This window comes from Rhipicephalus microplus, unplaced genomic scaffold (genome assembly GCF_043290135.1).
Source record: "Rhipicephalus microplus isolate Deutch F79 unplaced genomic scaffold, USDA_Rmic scaffold_29, whole genome shotgun sequence".
NCBI lineage: Eukaryota > Metazoa > Arthropoda > Arachnida > Ixodida > Ixodidae > Rhipicephalus > Rhipicephalus microplus.
In genome coordinates, this window is record NW_027464602.1 from 2,813,908 (window position 1) to 2,839,762 (window position 25,855).

The 25,855-nt window shown below is 45.1% G+C and overlaps 1 long non-coding RNA gene across 2 annotated transcripts; it reads left to right on the forward strand.

Annotated features, from left to right (window-relative positions):
* Positions 1–13,479: 13,479 nt before the first annotated feature.
* Positions 13,480–24,717, forward strand: LOC142786725 (uncharacterized). Of its 2 annotated transcripts, XR_012889140.1 has the most exons (4): positions 13,480–13,795; positions 16,671–16,780; positions 20,062–20,271; positions 24,393–24,717. It is a non-coding gene; the product is annotated as an uncharacterized LOC142786725 (long non-coding RNA). The 2 variants fall into 2 exon arrangements; XR_012889138.1 differs by lacking the exon at positions 13,480–13,795 and having other exon boundaries at positions 14,887–16,780.
* Positions 24,718–25,855: the final 1,138 nt, after the last annotated feature.

Genomic DNA, 25,855 nt, shown 5'->3' on the forward strand with positions numbered 1-25,855 from the left:
CGAACCTCCAACTTTTCAGTTAACAGCCGATCGCGCTAGCAAATTGCGCCACGGAGACAGTCCTGCTCCACTATCACCACCGTCAGAACATTTCTTCAGAGCTATAAGCCCAAAGAAAAAACAAGCGCTGCACCACCACCGGGTGGGCTCGAACCTCCAACCTTACGGTTAACAGCCGATCGCGCTAGCCAATTGCCCCACGGAGACAGTCGTACTCCACTCTCACCACCATCAGAACATATCTTCAAAGCTATCAGCGCAAAGAAAAAAGCAGCACACCAATCCCGGGAGGGATCGAAACTCCAACCTTTCGGTTAACAGCCGATTGCGCTAGCCAATTGCGCCACGGAGACAGTCCTGCTCTACTCTCACCACCATCAGAACATTTCTTCAGAGCTATCACCCCAAAGAAAAAAAAGCGCCGCACCACCACCGGTTGGGCTCGAACCTCCAGCCTTTCGGTTAACAGCCGATCGCGCTAGCCAATTGCCCCACGGAGACAGTCGTGCTCCACTCTCACCATCGTGAGAACATTTCTTCAGAGCTATCACCCCAAAGAAAAAAAAAAGCGCCGCACCACCACCGGTTGGGCTCGAACCTCCAACCTTTCGGTTAACAGCCGATCGCGCTAGCCAATTGCGCCACGAAGACAGTCCTGCTGCACTCTCACCACCATCAGAACATATCTTCAAAGCTATTACCGCAAAGAAAAAAGCAAAACACCACTCCCGGGAGGGCTCGAACCTCCAACTTTCCGGTTAACAGCCGATCACGCTAGCCAATTGCGCCACGGAGACAGTCCTGCTCCACTCTCACCACCATCAGAACATAACTTCAAAGCAATCAGCCCACAGAAAAAAAAGCGCCACACCACCACCAGGAGAGCTCGAACCTCCAACTTTTCGGTTAACAGCCGGTCGCGCTAGCCAATTGCGCCACAGAGACAGTCCTGCTCCACTCTCACCACCGTCAGAACATTTCTTCAGAGCTATCAGCCCAAAGAAAAAACAAGCGCTGCACCACCACCGGGTGGGCTCGAACCTCCAACCTTACGGTTAACAGCCAATCACGCTAGCCAATTGCCCCACGGAGACAGTCGTGCTCCACTCTCACCATCGTCAGATCATTTCTTCAGAGCTATCACCCCAAAGAAAAAAAAGCGCCACACTACCACCGGTTGGGCTCGAACCTCCATCCTTTCGGTTAACAGCCGATCGCGCTAGCCAATTGCGCCACGAAGACTGTCCTGCTCCACTCTCACCACCATCACAACATATCTTCAAAGATATTACCGCAAAGAAAAAAGCAACACACCACTCCTGGGAGGGCTCGAGACTCCAACCTTTCGGTTAACAGCCAATCACGCTAGCCAATTGCCCCACGGAGACAGTCGTGCTCCACTCTCACCATCGTCAGATCATTTCTTCAGAGCTATCACCCCAAAGAAAAAAAAGCGCCACACCACCACCGGTTGGGCTCGAACTTCCATCCTTTCGGTTAACAGCCGATCGCGCTAGCCAATTGCGCCACGAATACTGTCCTGCTCCACTCTCACCACCATCACAACATATCTTCAAAGCTATCAGCGCAAAGAAAAAAGCTACACACCACTCCCGGGAGGGCTCGAAACTCCAACCTTTCGGTCAACAGCCGATCGCGCTAGCCCATTGCGCCACGGAGACAGTCTTGCTCATCTCTAACCACCATCAGAACATATCATCAAAGCTATCAGCCCAAAGAAAAAAAAACCACCGCACCACCACCGGGTGGGCTCGAACCTCCAACCTTTCGGTTAACAGCCAATCGCGCTAGCCAATTGCGCCACGGAGACAGTCATGCTCCACTCTCACCACCATCATAACATATCTTCAAAGCTATCAGCACAAAGAAAAAAAAGCGCCGCACCACCACCGGGTGGGCTGGAACCTCCAACCTTTCGGTTAACAGCCGATCGCGCTAGCCAACTGCGCCACGGAGACAGTCGTGCTCCACTCTCACCATCATCAGAACATATCTTCAAAGCTATCAGCGCAAAGAAAAAAGCAACACACCACTCCCGGGAGGGATCGAAACTCCAACCTTTCGGTTAACAGCCGATCGCGCTAGCCAATTGCGCCACCGAGACAGTCCTGCTCTACTCTCACCACCATCAGAACATTTCTTCAGAGCTATCACCCCAAAGAAAAAAAAGCGCCGCACCACCACCGGTTGGGCTCGAACCTCCAACCTTTCGATTAACAGCCGATCGCGCTAGCCAATTGCCCCACGAATACAGTCCTGCTCCACTCTCACCACCATCAGAACATATCTTCAAAGCTATTACCGCAAAGAAAAAAGCAAAACACCACTCCCAGGAGGGCTCGAACCTCCAACTTTCCGGTTAACAGCCGATCACGCTAGCCAATTGCGCCACGGAGACAGTCCTGCTCCACTCTCACCACCATCAGAACATAACTTCAAAGCTATCAGCCCACAGAAAAAAAAGCGCTGCACCACCACCAGGAGAGCTCAAACCTCCAACTTTTCAGTTAACAGCCGATCGCGCTAGCCAATTGCGCCACGGAGACAGTCCTGCTCCACTCTCACTACCGTCAGAACATTTCTTCAGAGCTATCAGCCCAAAGAAAAAACAAGCGCTGCACCACCACCGGGTGGGCTCGAACCTCCAACCTCACGGTTAACAGCCGATCGCGCTAGCCAATTGCCCCACAGAGACAGTCGTGCTCCACTCTCACCATCGTCAGAACATTTCTTCAGAGCTATCACCCCAAAGAAAAAAAAAGCGCCACACCACCACCGGTTGGGCTCGAACCTCCAACCTTTCGGTTAACAGCCGATCGCGCTAGCCAATTGCGCCACGAAGACTGTCCTGCTCCACTCTCACCACCATCAGAACATATCTTCAAAGATATTACCGCAAAGAAAAAAGCAACACACCACTCCTGGGAGGGCTCGAGACTCCAACCTTTCGGTTAACAGCTGATCGCGCTATCCCATTGCGCCACGGAGGCAGTCTTGCTCCACTCTCACAATCATCAAAACATATCTTCAAAGCTATCAGCGCAAAGAAAAAAAAGCGCTGCACCACCACCGCGTGGGCTCGAACCTCCAACCTTTCGGTTAACAGCCGATCGCGCTAGCCCATCGCGCCACGGAGACAGTCTTGCTCCACTCTCACCACCATCAGAACATATCTTCAAAGCTATCAGCGCAAAGAAAAAAGCAACACACCACTCCCGGAAGGGCTCGAAACTCCAACCTTTCGGTCAACAGCCGATCGTGCTAGCCCTTTGCGCCACGGAGACAGTCTTGCTCCCTTCTCACCACCATCAGAACATAACTTCAAAGCTATCAGCCCAAAGAAAAAAAAGCACCGCACCACCACCGGGTGGGCTCGAACCTCCAACCTTTCGGTTAACAGCCGATCGCGCTAGCCAATTGCGCCACAGAGACAGTCGTGCTCCACTCTCACCACCATCAGAACATATCTTCAAAGCTATCAGCGCAAAGAAAAAAGCAAAACACCACTCCCGGGAGGGCTCGAACCTCCAACTTTTCGGTTAACAGCCGATCGCGCTGGCCAAATGCGCCACGGAGAAAGTCCTGCTCAACTCTCACCACAATTAGAACATATCTTCAAAGCTATCAGCCCAAAGAAAAAAAAAAGCGCCGCACCACCACCGGTTGGGCTCGAACCTCCAGCCTTTCGGTTAACAGCCGATCGCGCTAGCCAATTGCCCCACGGAGACAGTCGTGCTCCACTCTCACCATCGTGAGAACATTTCTTCAGAGCTATCACCCCAAAGAAAAAAAAAGCGCCGCACCACCACCGGTTGGGCTCGAACCTCCAACCTTTCGGTTAACAGCCGATCGCGCTAGCCAATTGCGCCACGAAGACAGTCCTGCTCCACTCTCACCACCGTCAGAACATATCTTCAAAGCTATTACCGCAAAGAAAAAAGCAAAACACCACTCCCGGGAGGGCTCGAACCTCCAACTTTCCGGTTAACAGCCGATCACGCTAGCCAATTGCGCCACGGAGACAGTCCTGCTCCACTCTCACCACCATCAGAACATAACTTCAAAGCAATCAGCCCACAGAAAAAAAAGCGCCACACCACCACCAGGAGAGCTCGAACCTCCAACTTTTCGGTTAACAGCCGATCGCGCTAGCCAATTGCGCCACAGAGACAGTCCTGCTCCACTCTCACCACCGTCAGAACATTTCTTCAGAGCTATCAGCCCAAAGAAAAAACAAGCGCTGCACCACCACCGGGTGGGCTCGAACCTCCAACCTTACGGTTAACAGCCAATCACGCTAGCCAATTGCCCCACGGAGACAGTCGTGCTCCACTCTCACCATCGTCAGATCATTTCTTCAGAGCTATCACCCCAAAGAAAAAAAAGCGCCACACCACCACCGGTTGGGCTCGAACCTCCATCCTTTCGGTTAACAGCCGATCGCGCTAGCCAATTGCGCCACGAAGACTGTCCTGCTCCACTCTCACCACCATCACAACATATCTTCAAAGATATTACCGCAAAGAAAAAAGCAACACACCACTCCTGGGAGGGCTCGAGACTCCAACCTTTCGGTTAACAGCCAATCACGCTAGCCAATTGCCCCACGGAGACAGTCGTGCTCCACTCTCACCATCGTCAGATCATTTCTTCAGAGCTATCACCCCAAAGAAAAAAAAGCGCCACACCACCACCGGTTGGGCTCGAACTTCCATCCTTTCGGTTAACAGCCGATCGCGCTAGCCAATTGCGCCACGAATACTGTCCTGCTCCACTCTCACCACCATCACAACATATCTTCAAAGCTATCAGCGCAAAGAAAAAAGCTACACACCACTCCCGGGAGGGCTCGAAACTCCAACCTTTCGGTCAACAGCCGATCGCGCTAGCCCATTGCGCCACGGAGACAGTCTTGCTCCCTTCTCGCCACCATCAGAACATATCTTCAAAGCTATCAGCGCAAAGAACAAAGCAAAATACCACTCCCGGGAGGGCTCGAACCTCCAACTTTTCGGTTAACAGCCGATCGCGCTGGCCAATTGCGCCACGGAGAAAGTCCTGCTCAACTCTCACCACCATCAGAACATATCTTCAAAGCTATCATCGCAAAGAAAAAAGCAACACAGCACTCCCGGGAGGGCTCGAACCTCCAACTTTTCGGTTAACAGCCGATCGCGCTGGCATTGCGCCACGGAGACAGTCCTGCTCCACTCTCACCACAATTAGAACATATCTTCAAAGCTATCAGCCCAAAGAAAAAACAAGCGCCGCACCACCACCGGGTGGGCTCGAACCTCCAACTTTTCGGTTAACAGCCGATCGCGGTAGCCAATTGCGACATGGGGACCGTCCCTACTGAAAAGTTCCGTATGAAATCTTACGGAAAATATATGGACTCCGTAACATTTCCTTATGCTACATACGGAAAACTAATGGAGTTTTATGGAAATATACGGAAGTTGTATGGCATTTACGGAAAGCTTCTTATGGAATATATGGAAGGATAAGGAAATTGTATGGCGTCTACGGAAAGCTTTTTATGGAGTATACAGAAAGATAAGGAAAATGTATGGCATATATGGAAAGCTTTATATGGAGTATAAAGGATAAGGAAGTTTTATGGCGTGGATGGAGTGAGTTTTATGGAAAATATGGAAAGATAAGGAAACTTATGGAGCATACGGAGAGTTCATTATGGAAGATTTGGGAGGATAAGGAAAGTGTATTGAGTGTACAGAAGCTTTCATAAGAAAAATACAGAATGTTAGGTCTTACGGAAATATACAAATTTTGTAAGGTGCTTACGAAAATGTGCAATAGTGTATGAAAGGAATGTGGATTGTTGCAAAAATGTGGAAACTGTACAGTTGTCACATTTTCAGCAGGAAATACGAGCTCTTTAAAGTTATAAATGAATGCACAGTGACATATATAGTACAAAAGAATAACGCAGGCTAGTCTGTGTTGTTAGTCACCGCTGTTCGCCCTTTTTCAGAATGAATAGAACTTCTGCAGATGACCAGGTGCTAAAGTCTGTCACACGGAAAATGTGTCATTCACAAGGAATGACAATAACTGTCATTTTACTTGCATGCTGTCACACGAAAACAAATCAAGCAAGCAAAGCATAACTTCAAGGGCTCGTTTTTTAATAGAAACAATAATAATGAGAACTAAATTCAATGTGAATGAACTTGTCAATATTAATGAAACTGTTCTCATTAACATTGGCAAAGAGAAATGTCATTTTAAAATATCGACCATGAGCTTAGCTCTTCTGAGCACCGACAAAAGAAATGAAAATCTATGAAAACTAATTGCATGTAGCCTAAAAATAATTTTTTATTGATAGTATATGTGCTCCTACAATATAGATACAGCTATACACAACTTGCCACAGCTTCACGACAGAAACGAGGTAGGGGCAGAGGGAGTGGTCAGAAAAATAATTAAGTATGAGAGCACAACTGATATGTACGGACACATAATGGTGCTTATTATTGATGCACGGATGGTCGTGTATAGAGCTGGGTCGTTTTGAGATCTTCAAAAGCATTGTTTCAGACCACCATGCAGATTACGCTTCCATTGTAGTGCTACATAAGACACAACTTATGGGCCAGCTTTAATGAATAAAAAGATTATAGGTTAAACAAATGCTTTAAAATATATCATATCATGGCTGCATGGACGCATACAAGCTATGTAAAGCGCAATAAAGTGAGGACGCATGAGTTCTCTTGATGCTTCAGTTCTACATCGATGCTTCAACTGTGCTGCAAAGAAATTTAACCAATGTCTGTGTGTGCAACATTGTCCATTTTAAACTATTTATATGTATTATAATATAGAACGGAGACAGTCAAAACTGTTATCCGAGACCAGGTAGGAGCGTAGGCCTAGCTATCAAAATCAGCGACAGTCCGGGCCGAGCGTCTCGTGCTTAGCACTGACAATGTGTGTGCCGAGATTTGCATGACCCACTACAATCATCATTACATATTTCCCCCTCGCTGAAGATAATGCCAAGTAAGTGTTCTAAGGTGTCGTGAGGACAAGTGGTTCGTGATATGGTTTGAGGCGATTCACATGTACGATTTCGCGGCCTCGGCGACGCATGTCGACAGTGGCCGTGAGGGGTTCGATGAGGTAGTTAACAGCGGAAGTTTGTTCTATGACGCGATAAGGTCCATGGTACCTGCTGACAAACTTTGTAGAGGTACCAGGAGCAGCACTGGGGGGCACCCACAGCCAAACAAGAGAGTTGGGCGAAAATTGGTAGTTGGACCGTCCATCGTCGTGACGAAATTTCTGTAGCCCTTGTTCTTGTGTTGTAAGGGTGCGAGCTAATTGCCGACATTCTTCCGCATACCGCGCGGCTTCGGAAAGTGGTGTGCCTTCGGATGAGTCGGGTCGGTAGGGGAGAATGGTGTCAATTGGAGACGATGGTTCTCGACCATAAAGTAAAAAGAATGGAGAAAAGCCTGTCGTCGCTTGAGGTGCCGTGTTGTAAGCGTACGTTACGTAAGGAAGGATGAGATCCCAGTTGGTGTGGTCGGAGGCGACATACATAGAAAGCATGTCGCCAAGAGTACGGTTGAAACGCTCGGTCAAGCCATTTGTTTGTGGGCGATATGCGGTAGTACAGCGGTGAATTACATGGCATTCTGCAAGAAGTTCTCGAATAACATCCGCGAGAAAGACGCGGCCTCGGTCGCTCAAAAGTTCACGTGGAGCGCCATGACGCAGAACAAAACGTTGCAGCAGGAAAGACGCAACGTCACGTGCCGTCGCGGCTGGTAGAGCGGCCGTTTCTGCATATCTCGTGAGATGGTCGATCGCTACAATAATCCAGCGATTCCCAGCTTATGTATATGGTAGAGGACCATAAAGGTCTATTCCAACCCGGTCGAATGGTCGCACTGGGCACGGTAACGGCTGCATTGGTGCAGTAGGACGGCTAGGATCGTGCTTGCGGCGTTGGCACTCTGTGCAAGATCGAATGTACTTTTGAACGAATGTGTACATGCCGCGCCAATAAAACCGAAAACGTAGCCTGGCGTAGGTTTTAAACAAACCGGCGTGCGCACACTGCGGATCGGCATGGAAAGCAGCACATATGCTGGCGCGGAGATGCCTGGGTATGACGAGTAGCCATTTGCGACCGTCAGGGTGGTAGTTGCGGCGATAAAGTATTCCATCACGGATGGCGAAGTGAGAGGCTTGTCGGTGTAGCGCTCGAGATGGCGGGTGGGCGAGTGCTTCAGATAGGTAATCCATCAGAGACGCAATCCACGAATCTTTGCGCTGCTCCGCAGCCATGTTGATGGGTCCTGATAGTGGAAGGAAGTTGTCTTGGATGGAGACACTCGCAATATCAGTAGAAACAGGCGAACGCGAAAGAGCGTCGGCATCGGCGTGCTTCTGGCCTGAGCGATAAATGACGCGGATGTCGTACTCTTGGAGCCGTAAAGCCCATCGTGCCAAGCGTCCTGAGGGATCTTTGAGGGAGGATAACCAGCAGAGCGCGTGGTGGTCGGTAACAACATCGAAAGGGCGGCCGTACAGATAAGGCCGAAATTTTGTAATGGCCCAGATAATCGCTAGGCATTCTTTCTCAGTTACCGAATAATTTGCTTCTGTTCTTGTAAGAGTGCGGCTCGCGTACGCAACAACATATTCTTGGTAACCAGGCTTTCGTTGGGCGAGTACAGCGCCAAGACCGACACCGCTAGCATCTGTGTGGATTTCTGTGGGAGCGCTTGAATCGAAATGACGCAGTATGGGTGGTGTTGTAAGCAGTTCACGGAGCTTCGCAAAGGCACTGTCGCAAGCTGGAGACCACGCAGATAGATTGCGGTCTCCCTGAAGTAGGTCTGTCAGAGGCGCCATGATCGAGGCGAAATCTCGGACGAAGCGGCGGAAGTATGAGCAAAGGCCAATGAAACTACGCAGCTGCTTGAGAGACGCGGGCCTCGGGAACTCGCGAACAGCACGTAGCTTAGCGGGGTCAGGAAGAACGCCATCCTTCGACACGACGTGTCCGAGAATGGTCAGCTTGCGCGCTCCAAAGTGACACTTCTTTAAGTTGAGTTGGAGGCCGGCTGCAGAGAGGCAGCGTAGAACCTGTTCCAAGCGACGAAGGTGCGTGGGAAAATCGGGTGAGAATACCACTACATCGTCTAAGTAGCACAAACACGTGTTCCATTTGAGGCCTCGTAGGATAGTGTCCATCATGCGCTCAAATGTTGCCGGCGCATTGCATAGCCCGAATGGCATCACGTTAAATTCGTATAAGCCGTCTGGTGTAACAAATGCAGTTTTTGGCCTATCATCCGGATTCATGGGCACTTGCCAGTACCCAGAGCGTAGATCAAGGGAGGAAAAGAACTCTGCGCCTTGTAAAGAGTCGAGGGCGTCATCAATTCGAGGCAAAGGATAAACATCCTTTCGTGTTATTTTGTTTAGGCGACGATAATCTACGCAAAAGCGTATCTTGCCATCCTTCTTTTTAACTAAAACAACCGGCGACGCCCAAGGACTGTTTGACAGTTGAACGACGCCTCGCTTTAGCATGTCACCTACTTGTTCATCGATGATACGGCGTTCAGTTGGCGAAACACGGTATGGTCGCTGCCGTAGTGGTGGGTGATTACCTGTGTCGATCTGGTGGCATACGGTAGATGTGCGACCTAAAGTAGCGCTGTGACTGTCAAAAGATTGTCGAAACTCGTCAAGGAGGCTCAAAAGCTCACACCTCTGTTGTGGGTTTAGGCCTTCGTCGATGACACGGTTGAAAATGTCGGTAGTGGGAGGGTCATTCACGGAACTACAGGAGAGGGCACTGACTTCCGATGATTCATCAGGAACGTCAAGTGTAGCGATGGTTTCGAATGATTCTATCGAACCAATACATTCGCCTCGGAATAGCGTAATCGTGAATGGGAACGGATTCTTCACAGGCACGTTGGTCGCACCACCTTGAAGTGTAACGAGAGCGGTTGGGAGCGGTGATAGGTGGCGATGAACGAAAGCAGCGGAAGGCGTGAAGAATGCGGTAGCGTCGACGACGGTGGAACACGACACAGGTGCGAAGACAGTAGCGCGTGGAGGGATTTGGGTGTCGTCACTAATGACCAACTTCGCGTCGGAAGGGCGATCGTGCACTGGTAGCGCATCACCAAGGGGACAAAAGGCGACTTCGGCACGGGCGCAATCAATGACGGCTTGGTGATGGGAGAGAAAATCCCAACCTAAAATGATGTCATGAGAACAGTGCGGGAGTACTACGAACTGGACTGTGTAGGGCACTCCTTGAATTACAAGTCTGGCAGTACACGCGGCCACAGGCTGCACAGGCTGTGCAGTGGCAGTATGAAGACATGAACCCAAGTAAGGCGTTGTCACTTTTCGAATTGAACGGCAAACTTTTTCGGCGATGACAGAAATTGCGGCACCAGTATCAATAAGGGCAAGTATGGGTACACCTTCAAGAACGGCATTAATTACATTCGGCGGCGAACGAAGAGGGCTTGTGCTTTGCGACGAGGACGCAGTTCTTGCCTCGGGAACTGCGTCATTTAGTTTTCCGCGTCGATTGTAGGGGGGCGTCGGCGCATCGGGGAGGGCGAGCGTCGACGTGGAGAAGGAGATCGGCGATCAGGAGCTGGTCGGTGGCTTGGACGAGGAGCGTACAATTCGGGGTCTGGGGTGTATTGAGTGTACGTGTAATCGTTTTCGTATGGACGTAGGTTTTCACGTGAGTGGAGTGGACGGCGGCGGCACAGACGTGCGACGTGCCCAGGTGGACCACACGAAAAGCAGATCGGTCGGTTGTCGGCAGTGCGCCATGGATTAGGGACTCGGCGAAGGGGAGGTCGTGGCGGCAGGGCAGCATAAACAGGAGCAGGCTGTGGAGGCGGCGCTTGGAACGTTTGTGGTCGTGGTCGTGCTGCTGCTTCGGCGTACGTCAATGGTGCATTGACTGGTGGCACCAGCTGTGGAGGAAGGACCTCAGACACTTGATCTCGTATAATAGTCCGTAGAGTAGGGCTAAGCGGTGCACTGCGCTCCGGTAGGCCAGAGATGAGCGAGAGTTGGCGGGCAACTTCTTCGCGCACGAAATCTTTGATCTGCGAGAGGAGGACGGGGTCTTGCGAGGGAGTTAAGCCGGACATCGATTCCTGATGTGGGACAGCACGGCGGGTGACGAGACGTTGCCGGCGGAGCTCATCATAGCTTTGGCAGAGCTCGGTAACTTGGGCGACAGTAGCAGGGCTTTTCGAAATGAGCATCTGGAAAGCGTCCTCGTCAATACCCTTAAAAATATGCTTGATGCGGTCCACCTCTGTCATGTTCACATCGACGCGCTTGCACAAGTCAATGACGTCTTCTATATAACTTGTAAAGTTCTCACCAGGCAGTTGAGATCTCGACTGAAGGCGCTGCTCCGCACGAAGTTTGCGGACAGAAGGACGACCAAAGACTTCGCTGAACTTTGCTTTGAATGCTGTCCAGGTGGGAACGTCGGTCTCATGGTTCCGAAGCCATAAGTGGGCAATGCCACTGAGGTAAATGCCGACAGTGGCCCGTCTCGTGGCTTCGTCCCATTTGTTCAAGACACTCACGAGTTCATAAGTAGCCAGCCAGTCGTCGACGTCGTGGTCGTCAGTGCCGCTGAATATGGGAGGATCCCGCTGACGGACCGCGCCGGAGCACACGATGGCCTGGGAAGCCATAGGAGGAGGGCTTGTGGCAGATGCAGTGGTCATGACAGCAGGTAGAGTCCGGCTTCGCAACTCCAGGATTGCAAGGAGACCCAGCAAACTCCACCAATTATAATATAGAACGGAGACAGTCAAAACTGTTATCCGAGACCAGGTAGGAGCGTAGGCCTAGCTATCAAAATCAGCGACAGTCCGGGCCGAGCGTCTCGTGCTTAGCACTGACAATGTGTGTGCCGAGATTTGCATGACCCACTACAATCATCATTACAGTATATATAAAATTCCTACTGCAGGTTAAGCTACGTAGCACTCCATAACTCTTCCTTTTATTAAGGGCAATTTTTCAAACAATCAACATTATTCATTTTCTGTCTCATGACTTCGTGCCCGCAATTCTTGGTTTGGCTCGATCACAATTGTGCAGCCCTTATTTTGGAGGAATCAAAAAACATCAACCAAAATATATTTTGGAACTGCTCCTCGGTGATATTGCCTTCCCTCAACTGCCACAGCTTGAGATGAGTCATATAGCAAGTCTCGCGCATACCTAGGGCCTACCCTTGAGGAAACTGGTCCGGCTGTGAAATGCTCAGTTTTTTCTCAAATAAACTTTTTGGTTTGAGTTTTCTCAGTTCTCGAGTCCCTTCACAATAAAGCAGACCCAATGTTCCCCTTAGTCCTTAATTTTGTTATATTATGAAATAAATAAAAAAAATAATACTGAAAATAAAAATACTAATAACTGTTGCGCAAAAAACACAGTCCCACATACGTACTTGAACGCAATATTGCTTTTATTTTGTTTTATAACCTAAGGCATTAGAAAAAATAGTAGTACAATAAAAACTTTGAAAAAAAAAAACAAAAAAATCTAATTTTGGCGGGACTCGAACCTGCGCCACTCAGTTGTGCTCGTGCACGTGAACCGAGTGCGTTAACTAGCTGAGCTATTCGCGCAGAACAGTAAAGTGGCGTTTAAGTTATGCATATAAATTTGCTTTTCACACGCTATGTGTTGGCATATTTATGTACGATATGCGATCGTATCTATTGTTGTGTGCATACGTTTTGTGATTGTATATACGTCACATGCTTTTCGCATGTCTTTCAACTATAGATTGCTGCCCCGCCGCGGATGAAAACAAGTATTTTTACATCCACACACAAGCTTGAGCAGTTGAAGGTTGTTTCCCGGGGCTCTCTTGCGATTGAGTCGGCCACCACAGGGAATTAGAGTGATACGCCATTAATCCCTGCATCTAGCTGTATTCCACTTAGTAGCTCTATCGCTTGATGACAAATCGAGCGCGGGGCGCGACGTTATTGCGCACGACCATGCCTCGCGTAGTGACGACATCAGCTGATTGCGCCGGCCCGCTTGCTTCGATTTGCTTCAGAGCAAAGAAATGTCATACCTTGAAAGATTGCGTACTGCACTATATCAAAATGTTACTGCTTTGTAGCCATCCTATTATTCATTGAGAATTGATAACTCTGATATCACTACTGTAGAGCTTTGTGTCGGCGACACGCACCGAACGTGAAACCGCACTACGTCTGTCGTAGAAGCAGTAGGAGGCTGTCGTCTGCTAGAACAAAAACAAAACAAAAACCTGCGAAAATATTCATAAGTTGTAACTTGTTTTTTGAATAACCGTTTATTACTTTTAAAGTTATTTTGCCAGATAACATACATTTTTTTAGTTTATAGCAGCGACAGATGTTTTTTTTTTCCCTCACACAGATATCCAAGCCAAATCCATTCACAGCTAAAGCCACATGTTGTTTGTCTTTGTCTCCGTGGGTAGCTCTCTCCTGTGTTCGCGCTGCTACACACGAGAGCACGAAATGTTAAATTTACGCAAGGAAGCGCCGTTCCTCGTTCGTGTGATGTGCTAAGATTGCGCCCTATTCCCGCGGTTGTTCGAGTGCGGATTAAGTGCGAGTCGTCCAAGCAATCGGCGGGTTGGGCGGGCGCTCGAAGGACTCCGAGGTGACGGCTGACGCCTGTGGTTGCTTCCCTCGGGACAGTGTGAAAGAAACTAAAGGTAAGGTGGACACTTTTTTATGTAGACCAAGTATGCCACTCAGTGCAAGTGTGTGTTGCTGAACTCGAACGAGGCGTCGTGAAACGGCAACCTTACGCGCCTTTGCGAGTGCGGTTGCCGATTCGCTTTGACAAGGCTAACGCTAGCAGAGCCATGGCGCATCGGCGCGGCCTTACTGGAGCTAATTCGAGACAACTGCGGCAACATGCATGTGTATGGTGATCGATTTTTTCATATGTGCAGTGTAGTGAGGAAGACGCACACGGCGCTTGCTACGTTGTTGATTAAACGAAGCCTGCAGTGCCATTTGATGGAAAGCAGCATTTTGTTTACGTTCGCGGGCGATACAACTCGTAACTTGGCTCGATTCACCTAGCCAACCGCCTAAGTGGGTTGATTAGCATACGTTCACGGTAGAGCGTTATTATGCCCCTAAACAGGGGCGTGTGCTTGTTAAAAGATATAATGTGTGTGCCTAGTGTAGAGAGAGAGGTGTTCGTGCAATCTGCATGTGTACCTGCAAGACGCTTCTGCTTGTAACTAATAATGTACCGGCCAGCACCTACATTGTACGCCTGACTTTGAAGAAAACTTGCATGCACAATGTGAGATTTTGTAATCTGCCAGAGTTGCTTTTTATAAAATAATACACTGCCAGCATGTTCAAAATATGTTTCGCTGCTGTGTGGCAGGGGTGCGGTTATCATGCTGTTGTGTAGTTGCTGATGGAAGCACTTATAGTTTTGATGCGTTAATATTTCTCATCTAACTCATCAGGTGTTTGGCTGTTTCAGCACAAACAAGGCAAAGAGAGAAGGAAGACGGGTAATGACAGGAGGAGTGCCGACTTTTGTTTGCAGGAGAATACCCATGTTGGTGTATTTATTGTGACAGCCTTTCTGTGTTGCTTTCTTGCCCAATTTATGCAACAACACAGTTGTCAGCAATATGAGAGAGAACACTGAAATTAGCTTTTAAAGATCATGGTGACTAAATGCCTAGTAATTCACAGCACAAAGTAACAACAAAAGACATCAGTATGATTATTGTGGACGAGTACAGTCTTGCATCTAAAAAATATATTCTGCAAAATGTTGCCTAAGTAAGAAACCTCTCTATGTTTGCAAATAGTGTGACGTCACTTCGAGCGCCGTGCCAGCCATTCCCTCCCTCTGTGCAAGGGCTGGTTGGCAAGGAAGTTGTTTGTGACATTCCTGATAGACCACTGAGATGTATGCGATTCTAAACCTGTAGCCTAATATATACATAATCTTTTGCGCAGTTACATCGCTGCATCTGACACCTACAACTTATTTGCATATTTACATTGCTCCCTTAGGACCTAACACACAAACTTGTTTGCATTGTCACTTCATGAATATCGAGCGGTAAAGGTACTGAGTATATGTGAAACAAGAATCTCTGCTTATTACATGAAGACATATGAGGCCTTCGATAAAACGAGTTATACCTTTATTGGGCTTGCGTACTCGTCGGGGCGATTCATACATGCAGCTTCAGCAAATGGTATCTTCCAGCCCGGTGACCATGCAATTTTTTTTTGCACATAGCGCAAACACTGAGATGTACCCACTCGCAGATGGTCGCGTCAAGTGCATATTTACCTTGACTAAAATGTCGAATCAAGTTTTTTCATCGACCGGTCCCTGCCATGAGTGCTAACGTCTTCGCAAACAAGACACATTGTTATTGACACTGCACACACCACACACAATATTCTCTGTTGAACCAATATTCTCAATACCTTTCAATGCACACTACATGCCGCAATCAACAGTGCACATTTTTGAAGACTATGCCACTGTTCCTCGCACAGGCCACCACGTGTGTTCACTTCTTCAAGATAAACAGACAGCGTGGCAAATATTTTACCACACAGCTAGATGTTTGCTGACACATACTACAGCTAATGTCGACATTGTAACGTGAAGTGTAAGCTTTGAAAAATTAAAGCTTGCCCCAAACACCGCACGACTGTACCGGGCTGAGCCACCAGCGGGAGTGTTTTTCCAGCCACACCTTTTACATGTGCCAGTGACATCATGCTGTGACGTACCTCGGTAGGGGCCTATCGCTGCATACTTTATGTGAATGAGGGTCCTGTTAGTGAAAGCAGGCATTGTTGATTTCGTAACTTGTTCATTCCCAACTGGACCTTCATTTGCACGAGTTGTCTGACTGATATTCAGGCGAACTTTTGTGCAGTAAGTTATACAGTTGGCAGTCTGTGCTTGCTCCATACTGTTGTTACTGGTGTTTCTTGTTGTTACTTTGCACTGCTCATTACTGCTCACCCACAGAAGCTAGCCTATCTTGCTGCTGTTTTGGACAAGATGCAGCTGGCAAGTGCGATAGTGTTCATAACTCTAAATTCTCAAGCAAAAATTATCGTTTCATATTCAGTTAGTTGCATTCATATCAGTACATTATAAGAAATCATTGATTAAAGATTAATCCGTGTTCCTTCACATAATGCTCACAACTTTTATATCAATTTGAATGGTGTTTATAAAAAACTTGGGTTTTAGCTAAACTTCATGCTGTTTTCTTGAACAGCTGACAAAACGCTATTGGATGCTTACTTGCCATGAATTGGACTGTGTTTGAAATACATTGCAATTCTTCACCGGACTGCCAGTACACTTCACATTGGGGTAACATTTATTAACCATGGATTGATTAATTAAGAACGGGAAGAAAGAAGCGGCAGGCCGGGATACTTGATATTGGCATCCGTTTTGCTACCCAGCGCATTATCATGCAAACTTCCTATAGAGTGGTTATGCGTCTTGCATGTGTGTCTGTAAACCAAGAACTTTGGGTAGAACTATATTTTTCTTACAAATGGTTGCAGGACTGTGGAGGCTGTAGGGCTGCTTAGGAATGGTGGAATCCCTGGACATGTGTTCAACCTTGCTGCATCAGCTCCTTGGTGTTTTCACGGCATCTTTACAGATGTGTTGGGTGAGTAAAGCAAGCAGGTTTCAACACAAGAAAAAGTATAATATGGCAGCACCTCTTGTGCATGCCTTACATCCCAAGTATATCAAATATTTATCTTGCACCTTGTGGCCTGTAATTTTTAAAGAGACACTTCTTTTTGCTTTATATTTGAGTCTTGATGCTTCGACAGCAATGTATTTGTGTTTGACAGCAAGTGTTCTTGAACAAATAACTGATCTCAATAATGACAACACACCCTTCAAACTTGGTCCTTAGCATAAGCTAGCACATACCTGTAGCAGATTCAATTATTCATTTTTTGCTGGGATGATAATGGGAAAGTAGCAAAGGCAAGTTCAGATTGGAGTGGTCGGTGACGTCTGTTTAGGCTCTGCCATATTGCTTTGCAACCAGAGTTACTTGTGGCCACATATACAATGAAGCCACATGACGTGCATTCTAAATGAGATTACCATATCACATTTCGCTGCATCTCAATGTGTGCCAAACAAATGCAGATATCATTAGCTTGCCACTATAAAGGGATACTAAACCAACACAAGGTTGAAATTTAGTCGTGGTGTTGCAGCTGTGTATGACTCTACAATGGATGCATAGCCGTGATAATTTGTCTATATGTTGTCGCAATAGTAATGTTACACACATTGTACGATACAAAAGAGGTCCTCGCTTATTTCGCTTTTTTTCGCAATGCTTCTTGTCTCTTCTTGCCATGTGCTCCTCCTCACTGTACAAGGAGCAAGAGTAGTGGGCACACAAACACGTATTTAAAAAAAAATGTTGTAAGGTGAGCACTGAGAAGCTGAACACTTCCGAAAGGCTCAAAGAGGTAAAGGTATTGTTTCTAGCTACTTTTTGGGCACCCACAGCTAGTTGTGCTGCTGCAGTTAAAAAATGAGTTAAATGTTAAAAATTAATTGGAGGTGGTTTGGCACCCATAATTGCAGTTACATACAGAACTAGGTTTCAATGCGTAAGCAAAATCTGTTCACTCTAAATCAATCCTAATGATATCTGAAATTCAGGAAATATTCACAGAAAAGCTCAGGAAAAGGCTAAGTGGTTGCCCCTTGAACGTGAAGGAGATACCCTTCTTCTAAAAGGTCAATAGACCGTCTAGTAGTCTCGATATTACATGCACTGTAAAATATTCTGGTGTGGTGCTTTTCATGCATGTTATAATGAGAGGGGTTTTTAACAGAACTGTTGTAACTTTGCCTTGCGTTGCTAAAATTTGTTCACATAGTTATAATACATGAATCACTTTATGCCTTTTGATTTTATGCAAATGGTTTGCTTACCCAGTCGGTTTAACTTGATTTGGATAAAAACATAAATGCTCGAAACTTTTTTTTATTATACAGCAGGTTTATTTTTAAAATACGCGACCATTGATGTGAACACAGTTGGTGGCGTGCTTGATTAATCCTTCACTATCACCACTCTAACTACACCTGCTACAGTGCATAGTGTGACAAAAGTAATGGTACTTAACATTACTGGCAGCATACTTTTATGTCTCAAAATGTGTTAAAAAGCCTGGTAAAAGTGTGTGTACGTTTTTTTTTTTCGCTCCAACTAAATATTCTGGTCTACTCAAAATAGCTTCCGCTCTTTTAAGGTCCTCAATCTATTAGGTGTTCAAAAGAAGTATCAATGCCATATGCTTTTTTTGTCAGCCTACTCACAACTCTAATAATGAGAATTACCCGACAACATTACCCAGTAAAATATAGGGATGTTATAAAAAGTAATGTCAATTCAATTGTCAAGAAACTTTGCCAAGTTACATTTTTGTTCACTTTTCTTTTCATAATTTTGTTAAAGTTACTTTTGATAACATCCCCTACAATTTGTTTGGCATCATTTTCTACTAGTTCTCATTATAATGTGTTCAACAAAGACAACAAACCCTTAAATTTATAGTTCTTTCCTTTACTCATGAATCTGAAACAGTGAATCTCAGTAATCTTAGCGGTGTGTGACTTGTTTTTTTTTTTTTTTTGATCAGTTGTGCATGTGTTCAAGTACATGCATTTAGGTGGGAGGGTGAACCATTGCCACCTCCTGTGACTAGCAGATTTTCCGAGAACTGACAGATGCATAATGCTGCCAAAGAAGTATAGGGATATTGGAAGTAATCGTAACGTAATTGCAATCGTAATGTTATTGCCAGTAGGCAAAAAAAAGGTGTGCCACACTTGCCATAATGGTAACAAGCAGCGCTGACTGACTCTTCCATGTATAAATGCACATATATACCGTACAAAATGGAAGAGGGATAGCCGCCATGGTAGCTCAGTTGATAGAGCATCGGACATGTTATTCGAAGTTCGCAGGCTCGGTCCCTGTACAGGGCAGGTTATCTTTTTTCCTTCTACTTTTCTTTCTTCACAATTACAACACTTCTATTCTTCTTGAAGACTTTCTGGTGTAAAAAAGGTACCTTATAATCTGAAGAGGCAAACAGAATGTGCCAGTGCACGAGTTAGCTGTTGTAGTGGTTACAAGTAAGATATGTTTTGAAGAATAAATCATTCTGCCACTTGCCTAAAAAATGGCTACAGGACATGGCACTGGATGCACTTTGTTATTTTTGAATCAAGCTATCTTGTATTCTATTTTTATAAATTACATGGGATACACATGACGGTATCACACACTTTAATGCCACAAAGATTATGCAGCGAACAATGTTATAAATGCGAAATTGCATAAGGATAAGGTGAAAACTGCACCCTCAACGAGAATGTACAGGGAGCACAGGGTGCAGGCGTCATTCCTTCTGCACGTGCTTTTCAAGTGCGAGCTGTTTTCTCCTCGTTCTGACCAACTAACTAAATTGAGATGTGTTGTTATAGTGCAAGAAGATGCTCCACGGGAAACTAGGTTTGTCTCAAACTCTGTGTGTGTCTTTCAATCTATATGGTGCCCGGTTCAAGAGTTCATGCAGACCAGATCGTGTAAAATAGGACCGTGTAAAATGGGCCGTGTAAATAAAATAAAATGGACCATGTAAATAAACAGGATCGTGTAAAATGTCGTTTTCGTGTGCAACTGTAGTTGTGGTTGTGCTGAATGACCTTTCTTTATATACACTACATAACAAACTTGCTCCTTTAGAGTCGAGTGCATCTTTGGATCGATTGTAAATGTTTGCATATGCGAGGCCTTAAGTTTTATAAGAAATTGCTCAGTGTGCCACGAGGAAATGTGGGTTCAGCGAAAATTTGCATATCATTATATACAACTCTTAAAGCCTTGTCTACAACTTTGGGCAGGTTGACTTTGAGCAGAAAACGAGGAGCACCAGCAGCCCCCAAAAAAGAGCAAGCACCCTCCAAGCTCCCGAAGCTCTCTTCGACAGGAACATCATGGTCACTGTGTGGCATTGAAAGCCATTGCAAGGAGTGCCTTATCAGTACACTGTGCTGCTCTTTCATCGCAGAAGACGAAGTTGACCACTCTAGAGGAACTTCATGCTGTGTATTGTGAGTGCTTCAGTGGTTTTGTTTTTGTCCAGCCAGCAGTTAAGAAATCATGTGTCAGATTCAGCCGGGATGGCTAGAGGGAGTCGGGCAGGCATGTTTGGACATTTGTCTAGCCAATTTTCGCACTGGTCCTGTTGGAGTTACTGCCACAATCACAGAAGCTACGTAACCTCTCTAAATGTACAGATGTGTCGGGGAAGATTAGCTGCATTAGGTTTTTCTATAACTGATAGCTGCCAGCATTCTTCATTATATAGGAGTTTTGTTCCTTACTTATGGGTGTAAAGTCCTCCACAGAAAAAATGCAACACGTCTACTTCCAGAAGGCTCCAAGGCCCTACTTGTAGGTTTTTTCGGCTTGTATCGTAAGCACCTTGTTTGGGTGTACATGAACATTTTATAAACATGTACAGCGAAAAATTTGGGTGGCCGGTCGTTTTGTTGTTATCATGTTCCTCGCAGTATTCTTAAGCATGTTGTGCATTACGTTGTCAATCTGGTTCATGTGCATAGAAGATATTACGAAGTTTTAGGCTACAGTATAAAAAGCCTGGAAGCAAGCTATCAATAATTTTTTAACAGAGTTGCTTAATCTCATACATGATACATCACTAAACTTTCGTGGGTATTCATCAATGTAAGCTCGTCTTAGTGTTATCCAAAATGAAGATGTGAGTCGACAGATGGAAACATCTAGTAATCAGGGTGAACAGTGGAAGTGCCTCAGACAGGCTGGCCGATGTTGCGATAGGAGGACCTAATTTTTAGAAGTCACATTGTCATCCTTGGCGTGTTAGTTTAAATAAGGTCAGTAATGACATCATCTTTTGCTGTAGGCGTGTGTGCCTGTTGGAAATGTTTGTCTGAGAAAAAAAATACCTATAACGCAGAAGAGTGCAGCCCTTGCTTCTTTTCAAGTTAGGTTGCGCTGATACAAAGTGGTCTCTCCTCCAAAGGGAAGCAAAAAAAAGATAAATGATAGAAAAGAAGAAAAAAGAAGAAAGAAAAGGGGGATGCAAAGTAAAAGTAGTGCTACACTGCTCCTACTTTGCATCCCCCTTTTCTTCTTTTTTTTTCTCTTGTTTTCTTTTTTCACCTTTTTTGTTACATTTGCATTGTCCCATCTAGTGCATGAATCAATGACACATGGCTTTGCTATAGCAAAGATGCTTATGAAGTGTTGGATTGAACAGTGCATTGTACTTCATTCAGTTAATTACAGACTGATCAGTCTTGCAATAAGTGCTTCCTGTCTATCACCACACATGTTCAAATGAAAAGTTTGTGCTTGGCTCTTAGTATGCTGGTATATAGCTTGTGTCTTGGACTACTCAAAATGAATGTTGTTTTGCTGCTGTTTATGGTAATGAATTTATCCAACATGAAAATATCTTGCCTTGCGAACTTTGTCGGACCTGCCTTTCTTTTTCTTTCCTATGCAGGCATTGTATGTGAGGGAGGCAGTAACAGAGAAGGGATAGCTTGAGCTTCGGAAGAATAAATGCTGGCAGTGAAGCAATTACACATCAAACATCCCAGCCATTTTGCCAACCGTACTAAATGTGTTTTGAAAAAAAAATGTGCTCGGTTACTGTATTAAAAACAGCAAAATGCTAAAATATATCGCAGAGAACAAAATATTAGGCCACGTTGGTGCCTTCTGGACTTCCCAGGTTGTCGTCTGGGTGTTGTTTGTAAAAAGTAAAAAGTGTTTCAAAAATACTGCCTTTTTACACCAAATTCGGTCTAGGTATTAAGTAAAGGTGATTGTGTGTAGTGCATGAAGCTCAGTAATATTAGTGCAATTTTTTTGCCACATCAAAAGCAAGGAAGCAGTTCTTTTTATATGGCAAGTTATATGATTACACTTTGTCTTAAAGTAGAAATGAATTTTTGAAGTTTTCTTATGAAGGCTGTTCTCTGCATTTGATATACGACAGCTTCCGTTCCGAAGTTCTCCATGGCCCTCAATAGGAGACTTCAAAAATCATTTTCCTTATTTAAACAAAAATTGTAATGATAACACTTGCCATGTAACAAGAACTGTTTATTTGCTTTCAACTTACACATAAAAGTAATTTTCAATTAGACAAACACACAGCTCAAGTTGCATCTCAATGTGGACAAAAACGATTATATAGTGATATTTGTAATCTGGACCTAACATTATTTTTTTTCGTGAAATATAACTTCTGTGCAGTGAGTATTTGTGGCTCAAATATTCATACAAAGTGCAGTATTGCCATACAAGAAATGCAAACGATAAACAGTTTGGCTGAATTCTTCAAAGCCTATGTAGCGGAAAAATTGCACTAATGTTACTCGACTTCAAATACTTTAAGAAGCACCTTTACTTAATATGTAGATCAAATTTGATATGGCAAGAAAAAGCGGTACTTCGAAATTTTTCTCACAAATAACACCCGCACGACATTCTGCGAAATTCTGATGGTACCCACGTGACCACTACTTTTTTCTCTTCAAAACATTTCTGCAAATAGCTATTTTCAGGAGAGTAAATTACCATCATTTTTTAAACTATACATCTGTGATGGTCGCCAGGCAGTATGGTTTGTATGTTTGGTGTAGAATAGCCCAGTGCGAAAAACAACAAATGTCTGAGCATCCTTTGACGCTCGGGCAATTTCGAAAGCATTTGTTTGTTAGCAGCAATTCAGTTAAGCCCTTGTCTTTATGCTTAGGCCCAGAAACAAAACACAAGTAACCAAAGTAGTCCTAAGAGTCATGCAGTCTCGCTGTTCCAAGGCTTGTGGAGCCTAATTTAGTGCAAGCTTCACCATGTTTTAAAAATTCAGATTCAACCAACAGGTTTTGGAGGCACAGTGCATTTTCAGCTAACTTGTTTCACACCAGTTACTTTGATAAAAAGCGGGAAGTAGAGGTAAAAATACCATTTTAAAGGCATTGTAGATAATAACAAAACGGACTGCTTTCTTTTTTTGTGTGGTGCTTTGCCTGAACGCTGTGCTTTTTGTGGTATAGTTCATTGTCTAGTGAACAGAGGCCTTAAAAACTAACATTAGCCATGTTGAGGTCGATTTCCTGGTTATAGTCATAGTAGCCATATTAAAAATATATGACTTCAAACTTGATTGTTCTTTTGAAGATGTTTTCTTGCATAATGATATTTCAGAGTCTTAGTCAATTTTGTTATAAGAAAACGTGATGTCATAATAGGGTCACTTTTTGTAGGGTCGTTCAGTTCTACCTTACCTTTTATATTCCTAATAGAGCAGTTATTTTCAATATTGGTATTTAAAATGGAATGAGCATGCTGTATGTAGTAAGGTGTAAGCACTTACAGATAGCACATGCACACAACTTTTCTGTTGGCAGTTTATTTCTGTTATTCTTGATTTATATGTGGGGTTTCACGTCCGAAAACTACGATATGATTATGAGAGACGCCGTAGTGGAGGGCACTGGAAACTTCGACCACTTGGGGTTCTTTAACGTACACCCAAATCAGCACACGTGCCCACAGCATTTCTGCCTCCATCGGAAATGGAGCCGGGGTTTGATACCGCGACATGCGGGTCAGCAGCTGAATTTCTTTTACTCTTGCTCCCCTATATGTGTGCAGTTCGGTTATAGTTATCTGGCTTCCACAGATGTTTGATTTCACCTGCCTGGTCCTGCTTGCTTTCATGGTGATTTTAACCTTCATAACTTGCATAGGTTTAACTCTCAAAATTGTTCAAGATGCCAATTTTGTGCACAAACTCTATAGTGTAAAGGCAGCAGATGTACATGCACACACTATTAAATGTACATTGAGAGATTTCACTTGCAGTTCATAAAGTTTTACTGTGCAGGAAGCATTTAAATCGTAAATTTATACGGACATATTAATCGATTATCTCTACCATTGAAAAGCGTGACAACCTAGTTGTTTTCACTGTGGTAAGCATGCTTTTTTCTTTGATGTGGCAGAACTAATTTATACACTCATTCCTTCTATTATTCACATATGCATAACTTGAAGGATTGTGTGCCTTACATTTTCAGTTTCATTCTGTGTGTTATATTTCTTGTGCATGTGAACTAATGTGCTAACATGTGTCTCTGACATTATTTGTGCCAATTATTTTCATTTCCAGGTGCCTATGAAGGACACATAAGTTCTATGGCAGTGACCTTCCAAATTTACAGTGGTGCCGGAGCCTCAAGCAGCATTTCGCCGATCTCCACAAGGCGTTCATGATACAAACACAGCGCCACACTTTCACAGTGCTATGATTATTATTTATGTTTAAACATTTCGTTCTAAAATTGCTGTTACATTGTGTTTTGTGCCACCATACTGTGGCTTAGGTGGAGCACGTGAAATTACGGTGTAGTCACCTCATTTGTGTACCATCAACACTGCAATGTCACCATTCACAGCTGGAGCATACAGACAAATAAAAAAATATATTGATTGTAGCAGGGCTGGTGTGTATAATAATGCTTCTCTATTGATAATAATAACTTTATAAGTTCTTTAGGTCTTGCATAGAACACTGCATTAATGTGTTGCAATGTAACCACCATTTGTGATCGCTAGCATGTTAATTTAGTAGTTTTGTAATGTATTTTATTTGAAAGGTAATTTTGCTTCCGCATCACGACAATTAGAAAGATGCCGATAATTCAATTCCTCATTAGGTAGCTTCTTAACACATTTGTTTCTTTCAAGCCTTTGTTTACTCATCAAGGCTGTTTCAGATAGCAAACATATTTCACCTTCATGCAACAGATTAAGAATGAAATATTCATATATATTTATACACAGTACTTGCTTTTGCAAACAATGTGAATGGCCAATTGCTTTTACTCGAGATCTAGGATGTCCATTTGATCTTTGCAAGATGAAGCAGATAGCTGCATAGTTTCTGCATTATGCTAATTTCCGTAAGCTGCTTATCGGGTAATTTAGCATGATATGGCACCTTCCGTAAGCTGCGGATGTCCGCAACTTTCTGCACGATGTGGCGCTTTCCGTAAGCTGCGGATGTCCGCATCTTTTCGCATGATATGGCGCTTTCCGTAGGCTGCGCATGTTCGTATCTTTCCGCATGATGCGGCTTTCCGTAGTCCAATAATTGCGTATGTACGGATTCGTATATGCGGAACGTTTCAGTAGACTCTCACCACCGTCAGACCATTTCTTCAGAGCTATCACCCCAAAGAAAAAAAAAGCGCCGCACCACCACCGGGTGGGCTCGAACCTCCAACCATTCGGTTAACAGCCGATCGCGCTGGCCAATTGCGCCACGGAGAAAGTCCTGCTCAACTCTCATCACCATCAGAACATATCTTCAAAGCTATCATCGCAAAGAAAAAAGCAACACAGCACTCCCGGGAGGGCTCGAACCTCCAACTTTTCGGTTAACAGCCGATCGCGCTGGCAAAGCGCCACGGAGACAGTCCTGCTCCACTCTCACCACAATTAGAACATATCTTCAAAGCTATCAGCCCAAAGAAAAAACAAGCGCCACACCACCACCGGGTGGGCTCGAACCTCCAACTTTTCGGTTAACAGCCGATCGCGGTAGCCAATTGCGACATGGGGACCGTCCTG